A 14,845-nucleotide genomic window follows, 5' to 3' on the forward strand; every position below is an offset into this window, starting at 1 on the left:
GTAGAGACTGAAGCCCTGAGTATAGGCTGAAGGACTGGTTGAGCCTGAAACCCTGAGCACAGGCTGAAGAGAAGGGTAGAGACTGACACCCCGAGCACAGGGTGAAGAAAGGAGTACAGACTGAAACCCTGAGCACAGGCTGAAAAAAGAGGTAGAAACTAAAACCCTGAACACAGGCAGAAGAGAGGGGTAGAGACTGAAGCCCTGAGTATAAGCTGAAGGACTGGTTGAGCCTGAAACCCTGAGCACAGGCTGAAGAGAGGGTTAGAGGCTGAAACACTGAGAACAGGCTGAAGAATGGGTTGCGACTGAAACCCTGAGCACAGGCTGAAGAGAGGGGTAGAGACTGACACCCCGAGCACAGGGTGAAGAAAGGGGTACAGACTGAAACCTTGAGCACAGGATGAAAAAAGAGGTAGAGACTAAAACCCCGAACACAGGCAGAAGACAGGGGTAGAGACTGAAACCCTGAGCACAAGCTGAAGAACGGGTTGAGACTGAAACCCTGAGCAGCGGCTGAAGAGATGGGTAGGGACTGAAACACTGAGTCAAGCTGAAGAGAGGGGTAGAGACTGAAAACCTGAGCACAGGCTGAAGAAAGGGGTAGATTCTGAAACCCTGAGCAGACGCTGTAGAGAGGGGAAGAGACTGAAACCCAGAGCACAGGCTGAAGAGAGGGATAGAGACTGAAACCCTGAGCACAGGCTGAAGAAAGAGGTAGAGACTGAAACACGGAGCACAGGCTGAAGAGAGGGGTAGGGACTGAAACCCTGAGCACAGGCTGTTGTAACGTGTTGAGACAGAAACCTTAGCACATGCTGAAGAGAGGGGAAGAGACTGAAACCCAGAGCACAGGCTGAAGAGAGGGATAGAGACTGAAACCCTGAGCACAGGCTGAAGAAAGGGGTAGAGACTGAAACCCTGAGCACTGGCTGAAGAGAGGGGTAGAGACTGAAACCCTGAGTACAGGCTGAAGAACGGGTTTAGACTGTAACCTTGAGCACAGACTGAAGAAAGTGGTAGAGACCAAAACCCTGAGCACAGGCTGAAGAACGGGTTGAGACTGAAACCCTGAGCACAGGCTGAAGAATTGGCTAGAGTCTGAAACCCTGAGCCCAGACTGTAGAAAGGGGTTGAGGCAGAAACCCTGAGCACAGGCTGACGAGAGGGGAAGAGAGTGAAGCCCAGATGACAGGCTGAAGAACAGTTTGAGACTGAAACCCCGAGCACAGGCAGAAGTGAGGGGTAGAGACTGAAACCCTGAGCACAGTCTGAAGAAAGGGGTAGAGACTGAAGCCCCGAAGACAGGCTTAAGAAAGGGGTAGAGACTGAAAACCCAAGAACAGGGTGAAGAAAGGGCTAGATACTGAAACCCTGAACACAGGCTGAAGAGAGGGATACAGACTGAAATCCTGAGCACAGGCCGAAGAGAGAGGAAGAGACTGAAACCCAGAGCACCGGCTGAAGAAGAGGTTGAGACCGAAACCCTGAGCACAGGCTGAAGAGAGGGTTAGAGACTGAAACATGGAGCACAGGCTGAAGAAAGGGGTAGAGACTGAAACCCTGAGCACTGGCTGAAGAGAGGGGTAGAGACTGAAACCCTGAGTACAGGCTGAAGAACGGGTTTAGACTGTGACCCTGAGCACAGACTGAAGAAATTGGTAGAGACTGAAACCCTGAGCACAGGCAGAAGAACAGGTTGAGACTGAAACCCTGAGCACAGGCTGAAGAAAGGGGTAGAGTCTGAAACCATGAGCACAGGCTGTAGAAAGGGGTTGAGGCAGAAACCCTGAGCACAGGCTGATGAGAGGGGAAGAGACTGAAGCCCAGATGACAGGCTGAAGAACAGGTTGAGACTGAAACCCTGAGCACAGGCTGAAGAGAAGGGTCGAGTCTGACACCCCGAGCACAGGGTGAAGAAAGGGTACAGACTGAAACCCTGAGCACAGGCTGAAAATAGAGGTAGAGACTAAAACCCTGAACACAGGCTGAAGAGAGGGGTAGATTCTGAAGCCCTGAGTACAGGCTGAAGGACTGGTTGAGCATGAAACCCTGAGCACAGGCTGAAGAGAGGGTTAGAGACTGAAACACTGAGCGCAGGCTGAAGAGAGGGGTAGAGACTGAAACCCTGAGTACAGACTGAAGAACAGGTTGAGACTGAAACCCTGAGCACAGGCTGAAGAGATGGGTAGAGACTGAAGGCCAGAGTACAGGCTGAAGGACAGGTTGAGACTGAAACCATGAGCACAAGCTGAAGAGAGTGTTAGAGACTGAAACACGGTGCACAGGCTGAAGAAAGGGGCAGAGACTGAAACCCTGACCACTGGCTGAAGAGAGGGGTAGAGACTGAAACCCTGAGTACAGGCTGAAGAACGGGTTTAGACTGTAACCCTGAGCACAGACTGAAGAAAGTGGTTGAGACTGAAACCCTGAGCACAGGCTGAAGAACGGGTTGAGACTGAAACCCTGAGCACAGGCTGAAGAAAGGGGTCGAGTCTGAAACCCTGAGCACAGGCTGTAGAAAGGGGTTGAGGCAGAAACCCTGAGCACATGCTGATGAGAGGGTAAGAGACTGAAGCCCAGATGACAGGCTGAAGAACAGGTTGAGACTGAAACCCTGAGCACAGGCAGAAGTGAGGGGTAGCCACTGAAACCCTGAGCACAGTCTGAAGAAAGGGGTCGTGACTGAAGCCCTGAACACAGGCTTAAGCAAGGGGTAGAGATTGAAACCCCAAGCACAGGGTGAAGAAAGGGGTAGAGACTGAAACCCTGAACACAGGCTGAAGAGAGGGATACAGACTGAAATCCTGAGCACAGGCCGAAGAGAGGGGAAGAGACTGAAATCCAGAGCACCGGCTGAACAACAGGTTGAGACTGAAACCCTGAGCACAGTCTGAAGAGAGGGGTTGAGAATGAAACCCTGAGCACGGGCTGAAGAACGGGTTGAGACTGAAACACTGAGCAAAGGCTAAAGAGAAGGGTCGAGTCTGACACCCCGAGCACAGGGTGAAGAAAGGGGTACAGACTGAAACCCTGAGCACAGGCTGAAAATAGAGGTAGAGACTGAAACCCTGAACACAGGCTGAAGAGAGGGATAGAGACTGAAACCCTGAGCACAGGCTGAAGAACAGGTTGAGACTGAAACCCTGAGCACAGGCTGAAGAGAGGGATAGAGACTGAAACCCTGAGCACAGGCTGAAGAAAGAGGTAGAGACTGAAACACGGAGCACAGGCTGAAGAGAGGGGTAGGGACTGAAACCCTGAGCACAGGCTGTTGTAACGTGTTGAGACAGAAACCTTAGCACATGCTGAAGAGAGGGGAAGAGACTGAAACCCAGAGCACAGGCTGAAGAGAGGGATAGAGACTGAAACCCTGAGCACAGGCTGAAGAAAGGGGTAGAGACTGAAACCCTGAGCACTGGCTGAAGAGAGGGGTAGAGACTGAAACCCTGAGTACAGGCTGAAGAACGGGTTTAGACTGTAACCTTGAGCACAGACTGAAGAAAGTGGTAGCGACCAAAACCCTGAGCACAGGCTGAAGAACGGGTTGAGACTGAAACCCTGAGCACAGGCTGAAGAATTGGCTAGAGTCTGAAACCCTGAGCCCAGACTGTAGAAAGGGGTTGAGGCAGAAACCCTGAGCACAGGCTGACGAGAGGGGAAGAGAGTGAAGCCCAGATGACAGGCTGAAGAACAGTTTGAGACTGAAACCCCGAGCACAGGCAGAAGTGAGGGGTAGAGACTGAAACCCTGAGCACAGTCTGAAGAAAGGGGTAGAGACTGAAGCCCCGAAGACAGGCTTAAGAAAGGGGTAGAGACTGAAAACCCAAGAACAGGGTGAAGAAAGGGCTAGAGACTGAAACCCTGAACACAGGCTGAAGAGAGGGATACAGACTGAAATCCTGAGCACAGGCCGAAGAGAGAGGAAGAGACTGAAACCCAGAGCACCGGCTGAAGAAGAGGTTGAGACCGAAACCCTGAGCACAGGCTGAAGAGAGGGTTAGAGACTGAAACATGGAGCACAGGCTGAAGAAAGGGGTAGAGACTGAAACCCTGAGCACTGGCTGAAGAGAGGGGTAGAGACTGAAACCCTGAGTACAGGCTGAAGAACAGGTTTAGACTGTGACCCTGAGCACAGACTGAAGAAATTGGTAGAGACTGAAACCCTGAGCACAGGCAGAAGAACAGGTTGAGACTGAAACCCTGAGCACAGGCTGAAGAAAGGGGTAGAGTCTGAAACCATGAGCACAGGCTGTAGAAAGGGGTTGAGGCAGAAACCCTGAGCACAGGCTGATGAGAGGGGAAGAGACTGAAGCCCAGATGACAGGCTGAAGAACAGGTTGAGACTGAAACCCTGAGCACAGGCTGAAGAGAAGGGTCGAGTCTGACACCCCGAGCACAGGGTGAAGAAAGGGTACAGACTGAAACCCTGAGCACAGGCTGAAAATAGAGGTAGAGACTAAAACCCTGAACACAGGCTGAAGAGAGGGGTAGATTCTGAAGCCCTGAGTACAGGCTGAAGGACTGGTTGAGCATGAAACCCTGAGCACAGGCTGAAGAGAGGGTTAGAGACTGAAACACTGAGCGCAGGCTGAAGAGAGGGGTAGAGACTGAAACCCTGAGTACAGACTGAAGAACAGGTTGAGACTGAAACCCTGAGCACAGGCTGAAGAGATGGGTAGAGACTGAAGGCCAGAGTACAGGCTGAAGGACAGGTTGAGACTGAAACCATGAGCACAAGCTGAAGAGAGTGTTAGAGACTGAAACACGGTGCACAGGCTGAAGAAAGGGGCAGAGACTGAAACCCTGACCACTGGCTGAAGAGAGGGGTAGAGACTGAAACCCTGAGTACAGGCTGAAGAACGGGTTTAGACTGTAACCCTGAGCACAGACTGAAGAAAGTGGTTGAGACTGAAACCCTGAGCACAGGCTGAAGAACGGGTTGAGACTGAAACCCTGAGCACAGGCTGAAGAAAGGGGTCGAGTCTGAAACCCTGAGCACAGGCTGTAGAAAGGGGTTGAGGCAGAAACCCTGAGCACATGCTGATGAGAGGGTAAGAGACTGAAGCCCAGATGACAGGCTGAAGAACAGGTTGAGACTGAAACCCTGAGCACAGGCAGAAGTGAGGGGTAGCCACTGAAACCCTGAGCACAGTCTGAAGAAAGGGGTCGTGACTGAAGCCCTGAACACAGGCTTAAGCAAGGGGTAGAGATTGAAACCCCAAGCACAGGGTGAAGAAAGGGGTAGAGACTGAAACCCTGAACACAGGCTGAAGAGAGGGATACAGACTGAAATCCTGAGCACAGGCCGAAGAGAGGGGAAGAGACTGAAATCCAGAGCACCGGCTGAACAACAGGTTGAGACTGAAACCCTGAGCACAGTCTGAAGAGAGGGGTTGAGAATGAAACCCTGAGCACGGGCTGAAGAACGGGTTGAGACTGAAACACTGAGCAAAGGCTAAAGAGAAGGGTCGAGTCTGACACCCCGAGCACAGGGTGAAGAAAGGGGTACAGACTGAAACCCTGAGCACAGGCTGAAAATAGAGGTAGAGACTGAAACCCTGAACACAGGCTGAAGAGAGGGATAGAGACTGAAACCCTGAGCACAGGCTGAAGAACAGGTTGAGACTGAAACCCTGAGCACAGGCTGAAGAGATGGGTAGAGACTGAAACCCTGAGCAAAGGCTGAAGAGAAGGGTAGAGACTGACAACCCGAGCACAGACTGAAGAAAGGGGTACAGACTGAAACCCTGAGCACAGGCTGAAAAAAGAGGTAGAGACTAAAACCCTGAACACAGGCAGAAGAGAGGGGTAGAGACTGAAGCCCTGAGTATAGGCTGAAGGACTGGTTGAGCCTGAAACCCTGAGCACAGGCTGAAGAGAAGGGTAGAGACTGACACCCCGAGCACAGGGTGAAGAAAGGAGTACAGACTGAAACCCTGAGCACAGGCTGAAAAAAGAGGTAGAAACTAAAACCCTGAACACAGGCAGAAGAGAGGGGTAGAGACTGAAGCCCTGAGTATAAGCTGAAGGACTGGTTGAGCCTGAAACCCTGAGCACAGGCTGAAGAGAGGGTTAGAGGCTGAAACACTGAGAACAGGCTGAAGAACGGGTTGCGACTGAAACCCTGAGCACAGGCTGAAGAGAGGGGTAGAGACTGACACCCCGAGCACAGGGTGAAGAAAGGGGTACAGACTGAAACCTTGAGCACAGGATGAAAAAAGAGGTAGAGACTAAAACCCCGAACACAGGCAGAAGACAGGGGTAGAGACTGAAACCCTGAGCACAAGCTGAAGAACGGGTTGAGACTGAAACCCTGAGCAGCGGCTGAAGAGATGGGTAGGGACTGAAACACTGAGTCAAGCTGAAGAGAGGGGTAGAGACTGAAAACCTGAGCACAGGCTGAAGAAAGGGGTAGATTCTGAAACCCTGAGCAGACGCTGTAGAGAGGGGAAGAGACTGAAACCCAGAGCACAGGCTGAAGAGAGGGATAGAGACTGAAACCCTGAGCACAGGCTGAAGAAAGAGGTAGAGACTGAAACACGGAGCACAGGCTGAAGAGAGGGGTAGGGACTGAAACCCTGAGCACAGGCTGTTGTAACGTGTTGAGACAGAAACCTTAGCACATGCTGAAGAGAGGGGAAGAGACTGAAACCCTGAGCACAGGCTGAAGAAAGGGGTAGAGACTGAAACCCTGAGCACTGGCTGAAGAGAGGGGTAGAGACTGAAACCCTGAGTACAGGCTGAAGAACGGGTTTAGACTGTAACCTTGAGCACAGACTGAAGAAAGTGGTAGAGACCAAAACCCTGAGCACAGGCTGAAGAACGGGTTGAGACTGAAACCCTGAGCACAGGCTGAAGAATTGGCTAGAGTCTGAAACCCTGAGCCCAGACTGTAGAAAGGGGTTGAGGCAGAAACCCTGAGCACAGGCTGACGAGAGGGGAAGAGAGTGAAGCCCAGATGACAGGCTGAAGAACAGTTTGAGACTGAAACCCCGAGCACAGGCTGAAGTGAGGGGTAGAGACTGAAACCCTGAGCACAGTCTGAAGAAAGGGGTAGAGACTGAAGCCCCGAAGACAGGCTTAAGAAAGGGGTAGAGACTGAAAACCCAAGAACAGGGTGAAGAAAGGGCTAGAGACTGAAACCCTGAACACAGGCTGAAGAGAGGGATACAGACTGAAATCCTGAGCACAGGCCGAAGAGAGAGGAAGAGACTGAAACCCAGAGCACCGGCTGAAGAAGAGGTTGAGACCGAAACCCTGAGCACAGGCTGAAGAGAGGGTTAGAGACTGAAACATGGAGCACAGGCTGAAGAAAGGGGTAGAGACTGAAACCCTGAGCACTGGCTGAAGAGAGGGGTAGAGACTGAAACCCTGAGTACAGGCTGAAGAACGGGTTTAGACTGTGACCCTGAGCACAGACTGAAGAAATTGGTAGAGACTGAAACCCTGAGCACAGGCAGAAGAACAGGTTGAGACTGAAACCCTGAGCACAGGCTGAAGAAAGGGGTAGAGTCTGAAACCATGAGCACAGGCTGTAGAAAGGGGTTGAGGCAGAAACCCTGAGCACAGGCTGATGAGAGGGGAAGAGACTGAAGCCCAGATGACAGGCTGAAGAACAGGTTGAGACTGAAACCCTGAGCACAGGCTGAAGAGAAGGGTCGAGTCTCACACCCCGAGCACAGGGTGAAGAAAGGGTACAGACTGAAACCCTGAGCACAGGCTGAAAATAGAGGTAGAGACTAAAACCCTGAACACAGGCTGAAGAGAGGGGTAGAGACTGAAGCCCTGAGTACAGGCTGAAGGACTGGTTGAGCCTGAAACCCTGAGCACAGGCTGAAGAGAGGGTTAGAGACTGAAACACTGAGCGCACGCTGATGAGAGGGGTAGAGACTGAAACCCTGAGTACAGACTGAAGAACAGGTAGAGACTGAAACCCAGAGCACTGGCTGAAGAACGGGTTTAGACTGTAACCCTGAGCACAGACTGAAGAAAGTGGTAGAGACTGAAGCCCTGAACACAGTCTTAAGCAAGGGGTAGAGACTGAAACCCCAAGCACGAGGTGAAGAAAGGGTTAGAGACTGAAACCCTGAACACAGGCTGAAGAGAGGGATAGAGACTGAAACCCTGAGCACAGGCTGAAGGACTGGTTGAGCCTGAAACCCTGAGCACAGGCTGAAGAGAAGGGTAGAGACTGACACCCTGAGCACAGGGTGAAGAAAGGAGTACAGACTGAAACCCTGAGCACAGGCTCTAAAAAGAGGTAGAGACTAAAACCCTGAACACAGGCAGAAGAGAGGGGTAGAGACTGAAGCCCTGAGTATAAGCTAAAGGACTGGTTGAGCCTGAAACCCTGAGCACAGGCTGAAGAGAGGGTTAGAGGCTGAAACACTGAGCACAGGCTGAAGAACGGGTTGCGACTGAAACCCTGAGCACAGGCTGAAGAGAGGGGTAGAGACTGACACCCCGAGCACAGGGTGAAGAAAGGGGTACAGACTGAAACCTTGAGCACAGGATGAAAAAAGAGGTAGAGACTAAAACCCCGAACACAGGCAGAAGACAGGGGTAGAGAATGAAACCCTGAGCACAAGCTGAAGAATGGGTTGAGACTGAAACCCTGAGCAGCGGATGAAGAGAGGGGTAGAGACTGAAACACTGAGTCAAGCTGAAGACAGGGGTAGAGACTGAAAACCTGAGCACAGGCTGAAGAAAGGGGTAGATTCTGAAACCCTGAGCAGACGCTGTAGAGAGGGGAAGAGACTGAAACCCAGAGCACAGGCTGAAGAGAGGGATAGAGACTGAAACCCTGAGCACAGGCTGAAGAAAGAGGTAGAGACTGAAACACGGAGCACAGGCTGAAGAGAGGGGTAGAGACTGAAACCCTGACCACTGGCTGAAGAGAGGGGTAGCGACTGAAACCCTGAGCACAGGCTGTTGTAACGGGTTGAGACAGAAACCTGAGCACATGCTGAAGAGAGGGGAAGAGACTGAAACCCAGAGCACAGGCTGAAGAGAGGGATAGAGACTGAAACCCAGAGCACAGGCTGAAGAAAGAGGTAGAGACTGAAACACGGAGCACAGTCTGAAGAAAGGGGTAGAGACTGAAACCCTGAGCACTGGCTGAAGAGAGGGGTAGAGACTGAAACCCTGAGTACAGGCTGAAGAACGGGTTTAGACTGTAACCCTGAGCACAGACTGAAGAAAGTGGTAGAGTCCAAAACCCTGAGCACAGGCTGAAGAACGGGTTTATACTGTAACCCTGAGCACAGACTGAAGAAAGTGGTAGAGACTGAAACCCTGAGCACAGGCTGAAGAACGGGTTGAGACTGAAACCCTGAGCACAGGCTGTAGAAAGGGGTTGAGACTGAAACCCTGAGCACAGGCTGAAGAAAGAGGTAGAGACTGAAACACGGAGCACAGGCTAAAGAAAGTGGTAGAGACTGAAACCCTGAGCACTGGCTGAAAAGAGGGGTAGAGACTGAAACACTGAGCACTGGCTGAAGAGAGTGTTGAGACTGAAGCCCTGAGCAAAGGCTGTAGAAATGGGTTGAGACAGAAACCTGAGCGCAGGCTGAAGAGAGGGGAAGAGACTGAAAACCAGAGCACAGGCTGAAGAGAGGGATAGAGACTGAAACCCTGAGCACAGGCTGAAGAAAGAGGTAGAGACTGAAACACGGAGCACAGGCTAAAGAAAGTGGTAGAGACTGAAACCCTGAGCATAGGCTGTAGAACGGGTTGAGACTGAAACCCTGAGCACAGGCTGTAGAAAGGGGTTGAGGCAGAAACCCTGAGCACAGGCTGAAAATAGGGGAAGAGACTGAAGCCCAGATGACAGTCTGAAGTACAGGTTGAGACTGAAACCCTGAGCACAGGCAGAAGTGAGGGTTAGAGACTGAAACCCTGAGCACAGTCTGAAGAAAGGTGTAGAGACTGAAGCACGGAACACAGGCTGAAGAAATGGGTAGAGAATGAAACCCCAAGCACAGGGTGAAGAAAGGGGTAGACACTGAAACCCTGAACACAGGCTGAAGAGAGGGATACATTCTGAAATCCTGAGCACAGGCCAAAGAGAGGGGAAGAGACTGAAACCCAGAGCACCGGCTGAAGAACGGGTTGAGACTGAATCCCTGAACACAGACTGAAGAGAGGGGTTGAGAATGAAAACCTGAGCACGGGCTGAAGAACGGGTTGAGACTGAAACCCTGAGCACAGGCTGAAAACGGGTTTAGACTGTAACCCTGAGCACAGACTGAAGAAAGTGGTAGAGACTGAAACCCTGAGCACAGGCTGAAGAACGGGTTGAGAGTGAAACCCTGAGCACAGGCTGTAGAAAGGGGTTGAGACTGAAACCCTGAGCACAGGCTGAAGAAAGGGGTAGAATCTGAAACCCCGAGCACAGGCTGTAGAAAGAGGTTGAGACAGAAACCCTGAGCACAGGCTGAAGAGAGGGGAAGAGACTGAAACCCAGAGCACAGGCTGAAGAGAGGGATAGAGACTGAAACCCTGAGCACAGGCTGAACAACGGGTTGCGACTGAAACCCTGAGCACCGGCTGAAGAGAGTGGTAGAGACTGAAACACTGAGCACTGGCTGAAGAGAGTGTTGAGACTGAAGCCCTGAGCAAAGGCTGTAGAAATGGGTTGAGACAGAAACCTGAGCACAGGCTGAAGAGAGGGGAAGAGACTGAAAACCAGAGCACAGGCTGAAGAGAGGGATAGAGACTGAAACCCTAAGCACAGGCTGAAGAAAGAGGTAGAGACTGAAACACGGAGCACAGGGTAAAGAAAGTGGTAGAGACTGAAACCCTGAGCACCGGCTGAAGAGAGGGGTAGAGACTGAAACCCTGAGCACAGGCTGAAGAACGGGTTTAGACTGTAACCCTGAGCACAGACTGAAGAAAGTGGTAGAGACTGAAACCCTGAGCACAGGCTGAAGAATGGGTTGAGAGTGAAACCCTGAGCACAGGCTGTAGAAAGGGGTTGAGACTGAAACCCTGAGCACAGGCTGAAGAAAGGGGCAGAATCTGAAACCCCGAGCACAGGCTGTAGAAAGAGGTTGAGACAGAAACCCTGAGCACAGGCTGAAGAGAGGGATAGAGACTGAAACCCTGAGCACAGGCTGAAGAACGGGTTGCGACTGAAACCCTGAGCACCGGCTGAAGAGAGTGGTAGAGACTGAAACACTGAGCACTGGCTGAAGAGAGTGTTGAGACTGAAGCCCTGAGCAAAGGCTGTAGAAATGGGTTGAGACAGAAACCTGAGCGCAGGCTGAAGAGAGGGGAAGAGACTGAAAACCAGAGCACAGGCTGAAGTGAGGGATAGAGACTGAAACCCTGAGCACAGGCTGAAGAAAGAGGTAGAGACTGAAACACGGAGCACAGGCTAAAGAAAGTGGTAGAGACTGAAACCCTGAGCATAGGCTGTAGAACGGGTTGGGACTGAAACCCTGAGCACAGGCTGTAGAAAGGGGTTGAGGCAGAAACCCTGAGCACAGGCTGAAAATAGGGGAAGAGACTGAAGCCCAGATGACAGGCCGAAGTACAGGTTGAGACTGAAACCCTGAGCACAGGCAGAAGTGAGGGTTAGAGACTGAAACCCTGAGCACAGTCTGAAGAAAGGGGTAGAGACTGAAGCACGGAACACAGGCTGAAGAAAGGGGTAGAGAATGAAACCCCAAGCACAGGGTGAAGAAAGGGGTTGAGACAGAAACCCTGAACACAGGCTGAAGAGAGGGATACATTCTGAAATCCTGAGCACAGGCCAAAGAGAGGGGAAGAGACTGAAACCCAGAGCACCGGCTGAAGAACGGGTTGAGACTGAATCCCTGAACACAGACTGAAGAGAGGGGTTGAGAATGAAAACCTGAGCACGGGCTGAAGAACGGGTTGAGACTGAAACCCTGAGCACAGGCTGAAAACGGGTTTAGACTGTAACCCTGAGCACAGACTGAAGAAAGTGGTAGAGACTGAAACCCTGAGCACAGGCTGAAGAACGGGTTGAGAGTGAAACCCTGAGCACAGGCTGTAGAAAGGGGTTGAGACTGAAACCCTGAGCACAGGCTGAAGAAAGGGGTAGAATCTGAAACCCCGAGCACAGGCTGTAGAAAGAGGTTGAGACAGAAACCCTGAGCACAGGCTGAAGAGAGGGGAAGAGACTGAAACCCAGAGCACAGGCTGAAGAGAGGGATAGAGACTGAAACCCTGAGCACAGGCTGAACAACGGGTTGCGACTGAAACCCTGAGCACCGGCTGAAGAGAGTGGTAGAGACTGAAACACTGAGCACTGGCTGAAGAGAGTGTTGAGACTGAAGCCCTGAGCAAAGGCTGTAGAAATGGGTTGAGACAGAAACCTGAGCGCAGGCTGAAGAGAGGGGAAGAGACTGAAAACCAGAGCACAGGCTGAAGAGAGGGATAGAGACTGAAACCCTAAGCACAGGCTGAAGAAAGAGGTAGAGACTGAAACACGGAGCACAGGCTAAAGAAAGTGGTAGAGACTGAAACCCTGAGCACAGGCTGAAGAGAGGGGTAGAGACTGAAACCCTGAGCACAGGCTGAAGAACGGGTTTAGACTGTAACCCTGAGCACAGACTGAAGAAAGTGGTAGAGACTGAAACCCTGAGCACAGGCTGAAGAACGGGTTGAGAGTGAAATCCTGAGCACAGGCTGTAGAAAGGGGTTGAGACTGAAACCCTGAGCACAGGCTGAAGAAAGGGGCAGAATCTGAAACCCCGAGCACAGGCTGTAGAAAGAGGTTGAGACAGAAACCCTGAGCACAGGCTGAAGAGAGGGATAGAGACTGAAACCCTGAGCACAGGCTGAAGAACGGGTTGCGACTGAAACCCTGAGCACCGGCTGAAGAGAGTGGTAGAGACTGAAACACTGAGCACTGGCTGAAGAGAGTGTTGAGACTGAAGCCCTGAGCAAAGGCTGTAGAAATGGGTTGAGACAGAAACCTGAGCGCAGGCTGAAGAGAGGGGAAGAGACTGAAACCCTGAGCACAGGCTGAAGAAAGAGGTAGAGACTGAAACACGGAGCACAGGCTAAAGAAAGTGGTAGAGACTGAAACCCTGAGCATAGGCTGTAGAACGGGTTGGGACTGAAACCCTGAGCACAGGCTGTAGAAAGGGGTTGAGGCAGAAACCCTGAGCACAGGCTGAAAATAGGGGAAGAGACTGAAGCCCAGATGACAGGCTAAAGTACAGGTTGAGACTGAAACCCTGAGCACAGGCAGAAGTGTGGGTTAGAGACTGAAACCCTGAGCACAGTCTGAAGAAAGGGGTAGAGACTGAAGCACGGAACACAGGCTGAAGAAAGGGGTAGAGAATGAAACCCCAAGCACAGGGTGAAGAAAGGGGTAGACACTGAAACCCTGAACACAGGCTGAAGAGAGGGATACATTCTGAAATCCTGAGCACAGGCCAAAGAGAGGGGAAGAGACTGAAACCCAGAGCACCGGCTGAAGAACGGGTTGAGACTGAATCCCTGAACACAGACTGAAGAGAGGGGTTGAGAATGAAAACCTGAGCATGGGCTGAAGAACGGGTTGAGACTGAAACCCTGAGCACAGGCTGAAAACGGGTTTAGACTGTAACCCTGAGCACAGACTGAAGAAAGTGGTAGAGACTGAAACCCTGAGCACAGGCTGAAGAACGGGATGAGACTGAAACCCTGAGCACAGGCTGTAGAAAGGGGTTGAGACTGAAACCCTGAGCACAGGCTGAAGAAAGGGGTAGAATCTGAAACCCTGAGCACAGGCTGTAGAAAGAGGTTGAGACAGAAACCCTGAGCACAGGCTGAAGAGAGGGGAAGAGACTGAAACCCAGAGCACAGGCTGAAGAGAGGGATAGAGACTGAAACCCTGAGCACAGGCTGAAGAACGGGTTGCGACTGAAACCCTGAGCACCGGCTGAAGAGAGTGGTAGAGACTGAAACACTGAGCACTGGCTGAAGAGAGTGTTGAGACTGAAGCCCTGAGCAAAGGCTGTAGAAATGGGTTGAGATAGAAACCTGAGCGCAGGCTGAAGAAAGAGGTAGAGACTGAAACACGGAGCACAGGCTAAAGAATGTGGTAGAGACTGAAACCCTGAGCACCGGCTGAAGAGAGGGGTAGAGACTGAAACCCTGAGCACAGGCTGAAGAACGGGTTTAGACTGTAACCCTGAGCACAGACTGAAGAAAGTGGTAGAGACTGAAACCCTGAGCACAGGCTGAAGAACGGGTTGAGAGTGAAACCCTGAGCACAGGCTGTAGAAAGGGGTTGAGACTGAAACCCTGAGCACAGGCTGAAGAAAGGGGTAGAATCTGAAACCCCGAGCACAGGCTGTAGAAAGAGGTTGAGACAGAAACCCTGAGCACAGGCTGAAGAGAGGGATAGAGACTGAAACCCTGAGCACAGGCTGAAGAACGGGTTGCGACTGAAACCCTGAGCACCGGCTGAAGAGAGTGGTAGAGACTGAAACACTGAGCACTGGCTGAAGAGAGTGTTGAGACTGAAGCCCTGAGCAAAGGCTGTAGAAATGGGTTGAGACAGAAACCTGAGCGCAGGCTGAAGAGAGGGGAAGAGACTGAAAACCAGAGCACAGGCTGAAGTGAGGGTTAGAGACTGAAACCCTGAGCACAGGCTGAAGAAAGAGGTAGAGACTGAAACACGGAGCACAGGCTAAAGAAAGTGGTAGAGACTGAAACCCTGAGCACCGGCTGAAGAGAGGGGTAGAGACTGAAAACCTGAGCACAGGCTGAAGAGAGGGGTAGAGACTGACACCCCAGGAACAGGGTGAAGAAAGGGGTACAGACTGAAACCTTGAGCACAGGCTGAAAAAAGAAGTTGAGACTAAAACCCTGAACACAG

This window comes from Carcharodon carcharias, chromosome 11, assembly GCF_017639515.1.
Source record: "Carcharodon carcharias isolate sCarCar2 chromosome 11, sCarCar2.pri, whole genome shotgun sequence".
Classification (NCBI taxonomy): Eukaryota; Metazoa; Chordata; class Chondrichthyes; order Lamniformes; family Lamnidae; genus Carcharodon; species Carcharodon carcharias.